This window comes from Rhopilema esculentum, chromosome 8, assembly GCF_057945365.1.
Source record: "Rhopilema esculentum isolate cy_ngs chromosome 8, ASM5794536v1, whole genome shotgun sequence".
NCBI lineage: Eukaryota > Metazoa > Cnidaria > Scyphozoa > Rhizostomeae > Rhizostomatidae > Rhopilema > Rhopilema esculentum.
The window spans coordinates 2,164,503-2,178,045 of record NC_142822.1 but is presented as its reverse complement, the minus strand read 5'-3'; the positions used below and the strand labels follow the sequence as shown (position 1 = coordinate 2,178,045).

Genomic DNA, 13,543 nt, shown 5'->3' with positions numbered 1-13,543 from the left:
ACTTACGGCCTCAGAAAACAACAGCAATTTGGCTTTTTCGTCTTACGTCTTTATTTGCTTCTAAAAACGTCTACATGCGCGGCATGTCTTCTACTTTCGGCTACAAGAATCGACTGACAACTTGGAAAACATCCTAACTATAAAACGTCGTGACAAGAATACTAACATAAAAATTACTACCAAAAAAGGTAAAGTTAACAGCGCGAAAGGTATGGTACCAGCGTACACAAGTCTTACGAAAACCAAATATGAATAGCACTAGGTAATAGCAATATCAACAAAACAGGCATAAACAAGTCAACAAACAGGATATAAACAAGTTCTTTTAACGAGTTACTTGAAACTGGGCAAACCAGAATAACGAGTTTAATAGGGCGCATGATTCGACGAGCGTCTATGTCGCAACATATTCTTGCAAATCTTCTCATGAAAGGTTTGTAAAGGAGTCATAATCTGTTTTCCAATCAGTTTGTCGAAATGGAGCCAAAATCTACTCAATTAGGCTGCGTTCACATTGCACAAGCATTTACTTGCGTCATTGCGCAGTAGGTGGCAACCCATCTTTGCGAAAGATTTTCCGTTCACATTGGCAGCTTTTTAATGCGTGCATACGATCAACATTCATTCGATTTTTATAACCCTTTCCGAAATGTATCGTCTAGGACTTGCAGAGAACCCCCATATGAATATGCATTGGAGATTAAGATATCGGGAAAAACGCAGATTTGGTGTTCACCCTATAAATAGAACGCTAGGAGAATACCTTCACCTTTTCCAGCAATTGAAAGGCGACCGTAAAATTTTTTTTTTCAATACATTAGGATGGAAGAAAGAACTTTCAATATTGTTTTGAATGTTATTGCGCCCTACCTTGAGAAGCAGGAAACAAACTTTAAAAAACCAATTTCAGCGGAAGAGAGACTGGTTCTAACATAGAGGTAACAAATGTTTTTGTTCTGCTAAGAATAACAATTTTTTGTTTTGATCTATTATTAATCGTGTCATGTTCTTATATATTTCTTGGATAATCTAAAATATATATGGATTATTTTGATCGTCCCAGGGCCTGTATATGTTTGAATTGTGCGGGCTACTAAAAGCGCTTCTTGCAATAATTTCTGAAATTTAATTTTGACATCTATCTTTTCCCTCTCTGGAACTTTTCTAATGAGTGGCAATAAACTTAACAAAAATAATCGGTCTGGGTCACTTTGCTCTCTCTCCCTTCTTTCATTGTCTTTTGCTAGGTGATTACAATGTTTTGGATTCTTTGGATCTCATATTGCGGGCCTTTTTCAATTTCGGTGATGAGGAGCTCGAAAGCCAATTTCCGTTTGCCAGAAATTGGCCAGTGTGAACACAGCAAGGGGTTAGTATTGCAGAAATCGCGACGCAAAAGTTGGCGCCAGTAAATGCTTGTGCAATGTGAACGCAGCCTTAATGTATCGATGCTCTTCCGCAAAGACATAAATATTCGGCCTTCCAGACTGTCGTGTTGCTCAAGTTATGTGAACATGGTGTTTGTTACGTCACGATTATGCGTAAGGCTCGGGCAAGCTCGTCCGTGCTCGGAAAATGTTCGGTAGCTAACTTTGACGCTCATTACACTCTTTTTTTATAAGAACAATTTTATAAGAACACGAGCTTCAAAATTGGTCAAAAGTTAAGAACAAATTAAGAACAAGCTGAGGCTGAGCTTCTGCAAAATGCAATTTTGAACAATGTTTTTTCTCAAAATCGAGGATTTTTAGCGATGAGTGGGTGCTTTTTCGTCGAATATTCAAACTTTTCGGCAAATTAAGACTGTCTCGCTCACTTTGATGGCAAATGAAGCCTGAACACCTCCCTAGAATGAAAACACTGCTTACATCCTATTGGATTAAGAACAAGTTAAGAACAATCCAGCCTCAGATTTTCGAAAAAATTAAGAACAGTCAACCTGAATTGAAATTTACTGGTTCTTATAAAAAAAGAGTATAACTCGAAAACTGTGTTGAATATTAAAAAATAATAATGTATCAGGTATTTATGCTCGATATGCTTTCATTTGAGGTCAAGTTAATTTTGCGTGCCTGTCAACCTTTAATGCACTGCCAATCTTGCTTCGCTTCTGGTTTTAAGGAACAGCGAACTACACCACCAGAGGCAACCTGTTGAACTCTCGAGTCGCATTTGATATACAGTCTTTTGAGAAAAAAAACAATATAAGCAATGCTTACCTTGGTTGCTGCTTCACCTTGTGTAAAATAAAATATGTCTGCACTGGTTCTTGGACGACAGGTTAAAGGAAGTACGTCCCGCCGTTAATTGGTTTATGGAAACAAAGAACAATATTTCTATTTCAGTGAGTTTTCATTGCGCTACGCAAGCATCCCATAATGCATTTTTAGACAGTCTGAAATCAATTTACTGCCATTGAAGACAGTTTACTGCCATTGTTTGGTTCGTCGCCACGCTCGCAAAGGTCCATTGTTAGCAATTAGCCTTTAATGATGCTAACGATGAGTTGTTCGTATGAAAATTAACTCGTGTTAACTCACTTTATCTCATGAGCTTGGAAGCAAAATTTTTTTATTTCAAGCTCATGAGTTAACTTAAGATAACATCTTATCAAAAGAAGCCGATGCGTGGGAGGGGAATGTGCTATAATTTGCACTGAGGTTCTTACGCAACGCACTTGCACTCAGTATTACTTTAGATGTTTAAAACAGTTTTTTACTCAAAAAAATTAATTGTGAAATACTAGAAACATTTTCTCATTTCTAAGATCCTTTTGCAAGTGGTCGTATTCACCAAACGCATATCTTTTTGATAGACTTTCCGTACCGAAAACCTTGGCGCAGATCGCGAACGGCACTTCTAGCAATAAAATATTTCCCTTCTAAGTATTCTCAAAAGCAGAAGTAAAATAAGTTGTTCTTGTAAGACGCCCGTCCGCCATAGCTGCAAGACTCAAATAAAATGTGATTTCTGAAATTTCAATACTTAATTCTATCTCAAGTGGAAACCGAATCGGTACATGGGTTAATTTTGAGATAACTCGCGTTATCTCACGCTATTTCACACTATCTCAAGTTAAATTGAATTTGGACCATGAGTTAATTTCCAAATCAACTCAGAATTATCTCACGTTAACTCATAGCTTGGTTCCCACTTTAAAGCTTGGTTCCCACTAGGCGACTAAGTGCGTTCAAGTGCGTTCATCTCTTATCCTTTAATTTAATAAAAGATAACAGATAAACTACCGAGGCATTCCCACTTGCAAAACATAAACCCTCAGCTAGCTGTGTGAAGACAAGTCAAAATGTCTAAATGTCGCGTTTTATAGACTCTCGGACATGCATTCAAACACCAAATAATTATCATTTTTGCTCTTTTATCACTTATGAATTATGCAATTGTAAGATGTTGTAACCCTCTCTTGACAATTATGTAAAGGCCATTGTTAGCCAAATTATCCGATCAAGTATCGCAACAGGATTGCAACTTATGTTCTCTTGCATTTTCGTGAAACAAATTTTGCAATTCTTTTACGTGTACATTGTGGGTGTTCTATGCTTTCATTTTATGGCCTCTCGTTAGTCATTTCAAGTAATCCTGATCGTATAGCAGAAATCTGTTAATTGGCAATGTTTTATTGATCGCAAGGTGCTGACAGTCACGAAATCGATTTCGTGCGTTGCTACGGTTGAAAGTTGAAATTGCCTTAACAATGAGCCATTGTGCTACGCAAGCATCCCATAATGCATTTTTAGACTGTCTCAAATAAATTTTGGTTAATCCGTAGAAGTTTACTGCCATTGTTTGGACCATCGCCACGCTCGCAAAGGCCCATTGTTAGCAATGAGTCTTTAAGCCCAATCTCCAGTAAGAGAAAGTCTTGCGAAATTTCGCTGCGAAATACTTCACGCGACAAATGCCTTTTAATGCTTTTGTTGACCTCACGACATTGGAATGTAAAGTTTGGAAGCGTAACAAAGGAATGTGGAATATGATTGGCTGTTGAAGGATTTCGCAAGCCAAAAGCGAAAAAAGTTAAACTCATTTTAACTTTTTTTCGCAGAGAAATTCTTCGCGAGAAATCCCAGCAAAAGATCACTGCGCATGCCTAAGACGTATTTCGCGCGAACTTTTTCGCATTTTCGCTGATTTTTTTTCTCACTGGAGATTGGGCTTTACATTTGCATCTTACTTGTTGGTTGATGAATGGTACATTTCTTGAATTTTTCGGCTTTTTTATGTTTAAACGCTCAGATCAAAATTTTTTGATCTTGGCGTTTAACTTTTCTGAGCTTTCAAGTGCGTTCATCTTCTCCAAGTTAAACGCCCGGAGCATTCCCACTTGGCGTTAAACTTGAACACTCAGAGATGAACGCACTTGAACGTATTAGTCGCCTAGTGGGAACCAAGCTTAAGAAATACCTGTTATTTGGTGGTTTTGGTTTAACAAAATCCTTCTGTTTTCTGTCGTATTATTGTACTCTGTTTGACATTTTTCAATATCGTGTGATTACTGATCATTCTTGTTCCTGGGCTAGTATTGACTATTGTTGTGACTTGGGCAGGACATAGGTGTGTACCACAGAGAGACACATGCTTTGTAACAAGAAGATATATATATATGATTATAAGTGATTATTTATACTCAAGAGAGCGAACCTCTCTCCATGCCTCGTGCATCTAATTCTAATCAATACTGGCGACGGGAGGGCGTAATGCGAAGAGATGCCGGAAATGCCAAATATGGTAAGACCTTCTCACCATGTGTCCCGGAGCCCTGGACCAAAATGGAGGTTTTCTGTCTCCTTCGCAATAACTATCTCCATTGTTTCTTTTGCTCAAAAGCATTACCATACTGTATGTTCCTACTTAAAAAAGTCTTTAATTGGCTGTTGTTTTTTGTTGTTGACACGAATAATTTCTACTCCCTCCATTCGCCCGTAGCCAGGCGTGTGGCAAACTCACCGTGTTCAATGCAGGCGAATTTTAAAGTGAAGTTTTTGTAAGGGTGGGGGGAGGGGGGATGCGATGGCTAGAATTATGTAATGTAATACAGGAGCGGCGAAACCGGAGAGGGGCGGAAGGCCATGGCCCTCCCCCCTTTTTGCAGAGCTTAAGAAAAAAATTAGGCAAAAGTGGAAATTAATGTAATATATGATTCTCTAAGTAACTTTGCCTAGTATTCTCTTGAATGTGTCCTTAGCTTTACCTTGGTTGCTATGTCTTTACCATAGAAGACTATAGGAATTAGATAGTATTGAATATAGGAATTAGATCGAAGAAATCGGTCATTGTCTAAGTTTTACAAAGAGTAACAGCTTGGCTTAGCAAATAGATCGAGAAACCTAGTCCAGACTAACTTGATGCCAGCACAAATTGACGGAGTTTCGTTTTTTCCATTGCCTAAACTTGGCACACAAGGTCTATTTGTTAGCGAAAACTTTCTCAGAAACATTACAAGAGAGAGAAATCAGCTGTTGAAGGAAAAGAAACAGCTGGAAAGAACTTTTTTGAGGGTATGAGAAATAAACTATGGGCAGATTTGTTCTTAAAAAGTATCATCAAGAAAACTTCAGAGTTTGATCGTTTGGATAGTCCATTCCTACTTAGAAAAACTCGACGCAATTATGAATTCTATTTAAACTCATTTTGACAAGCCCAGTTTGAATGTTTTTCAAACTTCTGTCAAAGCACTTAATTTCCAAAAAAGTTAAGATAATATGTTACAAAGTTATATCTTAATTGTCCAAAATTGCTTAGCCTTTTATTTTTAGTTGATAGTTTTTCTGTTGATATTACAACGTTAATGTTTTTATTATTCCGTGTTTCATTTATTTTTCTCCCCCATCTTATTTCGGGTACTTTTAGAATCTAAAAAAGGTTTAATTACGAGCTATATCTGGCCATCCTTAAGACACCATTATTCTAAATTTTTTCTTGCCGCCAACCATTACATTTCCTAAGCCCTTTCAAGACTTTGATACTTTGGCCCCTCCATTTTCAAATACGTTTCGCCGGCCCTGTAATATAATGTCATGTAGTGTATTCATTGCACTGATCCCAAGTATAATATAGGTTTTCACCAGCAGTAAAATGTACAAATAATTAATAAAACAGAAACCTATTAGTAAATTTCACCAAATGTAAATATAGTACTATGTATTATATTAAATAAAGTTAGGTTAGAAAATATATACAAGTATAGAGATAAAAAATTACATTATATGCTGTATATATATATTTGTAAATGGCTTTGAAAAAAGCAAACATTTAGTAAACTAAAGCTTTTCGTCTGACACTCTTCAGAGTTTAAAACGTCAGAACATAGATCGAAAACTCTACGCTAAGAAATATATATACCCAGTTGTGGATCGAAATAGGCCAATCAGAAAAACGAGCACATGACTGTATAGGTTGACCAATCAGTGCCGCTTGCCTATTAGAATGTTACCAGTGGAGTCCTAAGGTGAAAACGAACTCCTTTTGTCTACACAGCAGCGGTTTTTTCGTGCTTATGTAGATAGATTCTAAAACTGCTAGGTGGAACGACGATCGGGCTTTACCAATAATCCGAAACATGTCGCCATTGTGCCGTGGCAGAGCTTGCAAGGATGGCAGAGCTTGCAACTTACGTCACAATACTTATCAACCAATGGCTGCTTAGAACTAGACCTTCCAATTTGTCACGGGACTGTGACGTTAAAGACAGCACCATTCTTTTGTCCTTATTCCGGGGGTCTGTTCTTACAGCGAGAATATGTAAACAAATGACTTTGAACTTGAGAATACAATAGTGAAACTCAGAATAAATTGCCATTGCGCTGAATTTTGTAGTTATACAACAACACCAATAGACGTGAACGGACGTAAACCGCTCTCTTGCGAAAATTCAAGGAAAAATTTATACAGACAGAGTGATCTCAGTTTTAAGAATTCAAAGTCTTTTTTAAGAATTCATTTAGGCCCTTCCTCTTAACGAGATGTTCGTCGTTTATAGACTAGAAAACCTATTCTGCTGTATTATAATGCCGATCCAAGCTGAGAAGGTTGAGAAATGTCATTTCCCCCACTGCAGAAAAAGGCTTCAAATAACCAATATAAAGTGATAACTAGGAAGAGGGCAGAGAGATGGATTGTCGCTCTATATTAATTTTCCAAAGGAATGAGTATTTTATAATTTTCAAAGAATTTTAGGATTCACAGTTAGAAGCTGCCTAAAATGTCCCTGCTTTTGAAGGCGGTCTATTAACATTCTGTATTTATTTTATACTTTTAAAGAGAAAGACCCCTAACCCGAGAAGCAAAACAATTAATACATGTAAGAAATTCTCCCAGAATATATTCTCAAGGAGTAGTTTATTCTCCATATAGTTTTTAAAAATGATCCAAATAACTGTAGACCCCAATTTTCGACCATATGTCACAAAATCATGTCGCTTGCAATTAGAGCAAGCAAAATGTAGCAATTTAATTGCAAATTTATTTGATTATAATAACAAATAAGTTTTGCGGTATCAATGCTCACAAAATTTGCGAATTGTAAAGAAATTTATCGGCTAAGAACGCTTGGCATTAGCTGAATTTAGGGAAAAGTGGGGCAAAAAAGTCAGAGAAAGCACCTTGCAAGCTATTTCTCGGACATATTTAGAAATTTAGAATAAGAAGCAAAGCGATTTTTTACGGCAGAGCCTTTCAACAACTAAATTTTAGGCCATATCAGTCAAATTTTTACGCTTGGTATCAGAACCTAAGAAGTCGGGAAGGGAAACGAATGTAATCAAATATCCTCCCATATTCTTGGGTTCTGGTACACAGAGTATCAGTGGCGTAGATAGGAAATTTCATAGAAGGGGCAAAAGACTGAAATTTTCCGACCAAAGTCTAACAAACATTCTAATCCCGCTATCTAGAACTCGCACGGGAAATGAAAATATAAATGAAAATATGAAAACATAGCGGGACTAGATATGGGGACCTGAGGTTTTTTTTATCAACAAGGGGCTATCTGTATTAAAAAGTAGAATATGAACCAAGCAAAAAATGGCTCATTTATCTCAAAAGCTTTCTTAATCATCAAGCTGAACTAAAGTAAGTCTATTAATGAAGTTTGCTATATATTTTGGAGTGCTTCTTCAAGGGAAAATGGCAAAGGACAATGGTTTGATGTCTATTGCTGGTGTCAAAGTAGCAGTAACAGAAGAAATACTCATTATAAACACAACAGAATTCAAGTGAATTCTTATATCCAAGTCAGGGGTGTCATCGAATGGGGGGGGGGGGGGGGGGGTCGGGGGGTGCGATACCCCTAAAACTTTATCCATCGGCACATAAATGACAAAAGAGGCAATTTTTGAACTCTTCATGTCACCTTTTTGCAACAATTGTAGCGTGTTAGCTTTTCTGTAATAGTTGAACTTTCAAAGTATGGCATTAAAGTATGAACTTTGAAAGAGGAACGCATAAAAGCAGCATAAAAGAGTATTTATCTTTTGACAACAGCCTCAAAGAGTGAGACACGCCTTTTTTGTCGGGAAAAACTAATTCTTAACCCCTAAAAAAATTTTTTGGCTTCGCCCCTGATCCAAGTGTACCACGTTTATCATTCTATTTGACTATTATAGGACATTCACCAAAAGGAAAGACAGATAGATTTGCAAAGACAACCTTCTTTCTCAGGGCAGATAAAGATTGTAACCGTAAAGATTGTCCTCTCAAAATGTAACACTTAAATAAAAGTAGAAAACCATGTTATATTTCCGACAAGATAAGAAGTTTTCCGACAAAATAGCTGTTTAGCTTTACAAGGCGTTTTTTGCAGGGATGTTTCAAAAATCAGGCACGGAGCCGCTGGGGGCTGAGAGCCGACGCCCCCTATATTTCTCCAAAATAAATTGTTTTACCGTTTTTCCTATTATTTTTTAAAACAGAGTCTCAAATAAAATAAGAATAAACTGTTTAAATAGTGCTGATTTTACTGACTTATTTACGTTAAATTCTATTTGTTGTCTATCATTTTATTATGCATCAATTTAGTAAATCAATTTCTGTATCATCGCACTATTTTCATTTTGGATGTATATTGAAACACTTAAGACAAAAAAGATGCACATTTCTGTTTAGTAATTGAAACTCTCCCGCAATACTTCATAAAAAATCCAATTGATCTCCCCATCAGAGACCACGAAAGGGGGGGGGGCTACGGGGGCTTTAGCCTCCTTAATAATTTCCAAAATGTACTTAAAATTGCGCCAAAAATCGTCCTGCTCTTGGTTTTTAGAAAGTTTAGCCCCCCAAATGTTTTAGCCCCCTTAATCTGAATTATGCTCCACAGCTCTTACTTCCCACCATATAATGGCAATTTTTTCATTCTTTCCCCAAGGTCTATCACTAGAGTTTAAGCATGAGCCCTCCCCCCCCTAACTTTTCCCATTAAACAATAATCAGTGTTTTCTGAAAAACGAGATTAGGCAAAGTTGTTGCAATGTCATACCTTTGCTTATCGTTTCTGGAGCTATACTGCTTCATTCACTTGTTTTTATTCTTTAAAATCAAATCTTCGAACAATATCTTCTATCACTAACATACAAATTGTGATTGTTTTCAAATGCTAATGACATTTTTCTATCAAGAAATTTTGCGTTTTACATAGCGAAATTTTGCGATTCCGTTTTCGTTTTACATCGAGTAAATTTTTTTCTAGTGCTATTTTTCATTTCTAAATGCCTTGTCGACATTTTATGCAGCACTTTTGATAAAATGCCCTCTTTAACAAATCCACATATTCTACGATTATAGATCCACAAATTTAACAACTCCACAAAGTGAGTCAAATCCACACTTATTGTAGGCCTTGGTTGTTGGCAGTGCATCGAATATGAGTGGCAAAGCTAAGGCTCTGAAAATTCGCTAAACATCTATGTCCCTGCCACAAATATTTATTCAATATGGATGTACATCACACTTTTGCAGAAAGCGAGACAATGAGAATTGGACTTGGTGTAGATCAAGGTCTCGCTCTACAATTTCATCATTTCATCAAGACAAGCCCCAAAAGGCAAAAAAGTACAACATAAATCGTCATTTAGGCTAAATTCAAAAGCACAGCCATATTCAAAAGCAGAAAGAGAAACGCATTGGCAGCAGGGCGACATTTGGAATTTACATGCCCCATACTTTTTGGGAAAACATGAAAGCATTTGTTTTGAGTTTTAAATTTTCTCTTGGCCCTCAACTTGCAAACTTGCTCGAAGTCCGTGAAAAATGATGTATGTTGATTGTGTTTTGAATTTAGTTTCCCATTCAGCAACATCATCTCAGCACCCTCGGGACTGTGGTGCATAAAAACATAACTTGAAAATGGCTTTGAAAATAGCAAACAACAGTGTCAGACGAAAAGCTTAAGTTTACTCAAATTTTTGCTTTTTTCAAAGCCATTTTCAAGTTTTCTACCACCAAAAATAATTCCGTAATACCATTGGCATAGGCGCAGACGTATATTTTTTTCCAGGGCGGGGGGGGGGGGAGTCAACAATTAATTGCAATTGCTAATAGAGGCTGCCGACAGCAGAGGGTAGAAAAAGGCCTAGCTGAGGTGATTATCTTGGGAATTTTTCATTATATTTATTATTTGATCTTGATTAAATCTCTTGAGATAATGTTTATGCATGAAACCAAGAATATGAAAAATTAGTGTCATAAATTGATAACCAGCTTCCCTACTCCCCATATCGATAAAATACGATTTATTTTATGTTTCTGTCATGGCATAGATTCTTATTACTTTCAAAGGAAAATCGAAAACTATTCAGCAAAGTGTGATGTTCTGATAAAAATTTTTGCTGAGATCAAAATGCCAATTAGATAGTTAACCTCAATTTATATAGACTTTTTCAATCAGTTTTTGGGAAATATTATATGATTAGATGTGTTGAGTATAATCCATAAAAATGTGGACGATAAAATTTTGTCGGGCAAAAAACTTAAGCCTCCTCTATCTGAACTCGACCTGTACGCCTATGCTTAACTTTTAACTATTTCATGATCATTGAACTGGTTTTCATCATAAATATTATTTTGCTTTTGGTAATATCAGCTATTACGAGAGACTTAAATCAAAGATTGTTGTGATCCAAATGATAATCATAGAACTTAAAGTTGAAAGTATTGGTAGAACTAGTAAAACTATTGGTTTATTGAGAGAATGGATATATCATTTTACTTCAGATTTGCACCGTTTGCCGTCATTAGACTATGCCAGTGTGTTTTTCGCACTTTAATCGACTGTTTATGTTTTTGTTCATATTTGCTTGTTACTGAGGGGCCCCAACTGTTAATGACTCGACGCTTTTTTGCCTTTCGAGGCAAGGGGAGGTGGTTGGGGCAACAGAGGGCTGGTTTCTTTGGACAGATCCATGGATGTCAGAGGGAGCCACCAATTTAAGCAAAATCCACGCCAATGTTTCAATCAGGTCAGTAAAGTAAGCTTTGAGAACAAAACATTTGAACGGGTACTTATAAATCTTTGTCTGTCCAATTGGAGAGTCAAATTTTTTGAATGAGAACTGCATTTTGGACCTTATCTGGGCGTCTCGATTTTGGATGAAGAGGGGCTCTATACCCTTTCCCCCTACTTAGAATGAAACTATTTTTAAATCATATGAGCTTTAGAAACTAGCTTTATTACTTTCGAGAAAATAACTTACAAAATGTTAGAGTGCCTTTCTTTCTACCTTTTCCTAAAAAATCACTTTTTGCTCAGCAGAAAAATGGGGGGGGGGGAGGGGGTTTTATTGTACAGCAAATTATATCGCAGAAATCGTATTGGCAATGGTCTTCGAATTACCTTTTAGTGAAAATAACAATTTGTGACTTTCATATTCAAACAGCTCAGATATTAAAGCTTTATCTCAGATAATATTTAGATAAATTTTAAGTTTTATGAGATTTCGCGGAAATAAACTCGCAAATTGTACATTTTAGGAAATTTAGCAGAATAGACTTTCGCGAATTTCATCAAAAAACGCGAAAAACAGATATGCAATTTTGTAAACATCATCATTTACGTGAGGTTTACAAGATTTTCATAGATTCTGTGTGCGAGAAATTATTTGATATGCGCCCATTTGATTCTAATGTGTTCTATCAATATTGAAATTTCAGCACGCACAGGGGTGTTGCCAGCAAAAAGACAAGGCTGGGAACACCTTTTTGCGTCCCATAAAGCAACTAGAACAAATTGGAAACACTCTCCTTAGTTTTTGATCTACTTTGAAGCAGGTGAAAAGTAACCATAATAATAAGAATGATTTCTGCAGCACTCAGGAACAGCGGAGCAGGGAGGCTGAATGGCTTTATCCCACCCCCCCCCTTACTGTATGCTAAAATTGCAAAAAATTAAAAATGAATCACCAGTCAAGCCCCTTTTTCTTGGTTTTAGACCCCCACCCCACTTTTTCAGACCCCCACACTTTTCTAAGATTATCCAGATTTTCTCAACGCTCCATGGTGCCTGAGCACATAGCATTTTTTTAAACGACACAATTAGCTTAATGTATATTTTTTGATGATGATATTTTCAAATATTGATGATTCAAAATACTGCAAAACTTTTTCCCTGTACAATTTTCAGCACTTTGCTACTTTTGCTCAATTTTGAAAACAGTTTCTGTTGTTGGGAAAATCTGGGCTTCGTTGTTACATGCTTTGGTATCTACGTCTTTGTGCTTCGATATTTATCATTTCTACGCATTAAAAATCTCTTGAAGACGTAAGATAGACAGCATTTTTTATTACGTGAGAATAGAAAAGCAAATAGAGACAAATGATAGTTGCATAGCTTATATTTTTTGAAAATCATCACTCAGCGATGGCATACAGGAAAAACCTTTGACGAATGTGAGCATTATAATTTGCAACGGTACAGCTTTTACTTCACCAAAGTGATGTTTGCTGGCAGGTGCTCTTAGTAAAAAGCCCGAGCCCCACGACAAGGAGGCACCTTTCGCTCGGGATTCCTTTCTTAAGAAACTCAGGGATGATGGAATGGCTATCAAATTCTACCCATTTATTAAGGGCATAAAAAAGGATAAGGGGAGTCCAAAAGTTAAAAAGATGAAATGGTTTTGATGCAAAAAAACAACCTGATTAAATATGAGAAGGTAAAGATACCCATTAATTTTAGTCGGTCACTATTTATGTATTGCCATTCAATCATCAGACAGTGAAAGGAATACGTGTTCCCAGCAGGCAGCAGGTGCGTTTTGGCAAAGAGCTTTGTACGTGGAGAGGCAAAATCGATGAAACTTCGGAACAAGTAAAAATTGCCAAAAGATGAATTTCATTTTCTTACACATTCCAATTCGCTGGCGAGAATTCTTTTGAAGGTAGCTAACGGCATACATTCTACGCTTTCTGCCACTCCTGCCAGCAACACGTCAAGCGTAAACTGTCTTAAAACATATAGCTGATTAAACTTTTAAATGTAACTGCTGTTTTTAGCATGGGTGATATTAAACAATAAGCTGTTTCAATAAGTCTGGTTGAA

General features: G+C 36.7%; 1 protein-coding gene across 3 annotated transcripts in view; it reads right to left on the bottom strand.

The window, feature by feature from the left end:
* The window catches only part of LOC135694397 (steroid 17-alpha-hydroxylase/17,20 lyase), a 48,956-nt gene that overhangs the window by 8,873 nt on the left and 26,540 nt on the right, over positions 1–13,543 (bottom strand). The window contains exon 1 of one of the 3 annotated variants that reach the window (XM_065213120.2): positions 2,220–2,363. The exons of 1 other annotated variant lie outside the window; for it this stretch is intronic. The gene's annotated coding sequence lies outside the window, so the exon portion shown is untranslated. Of the gene's footprint in view, positions 1–6; positions 2,197–2,219; positions 2,364–13,543 lie in introns of those variants that run through there. One more of the 3 variants, XM_089109693.1, reaches the window with a different exon arrangement.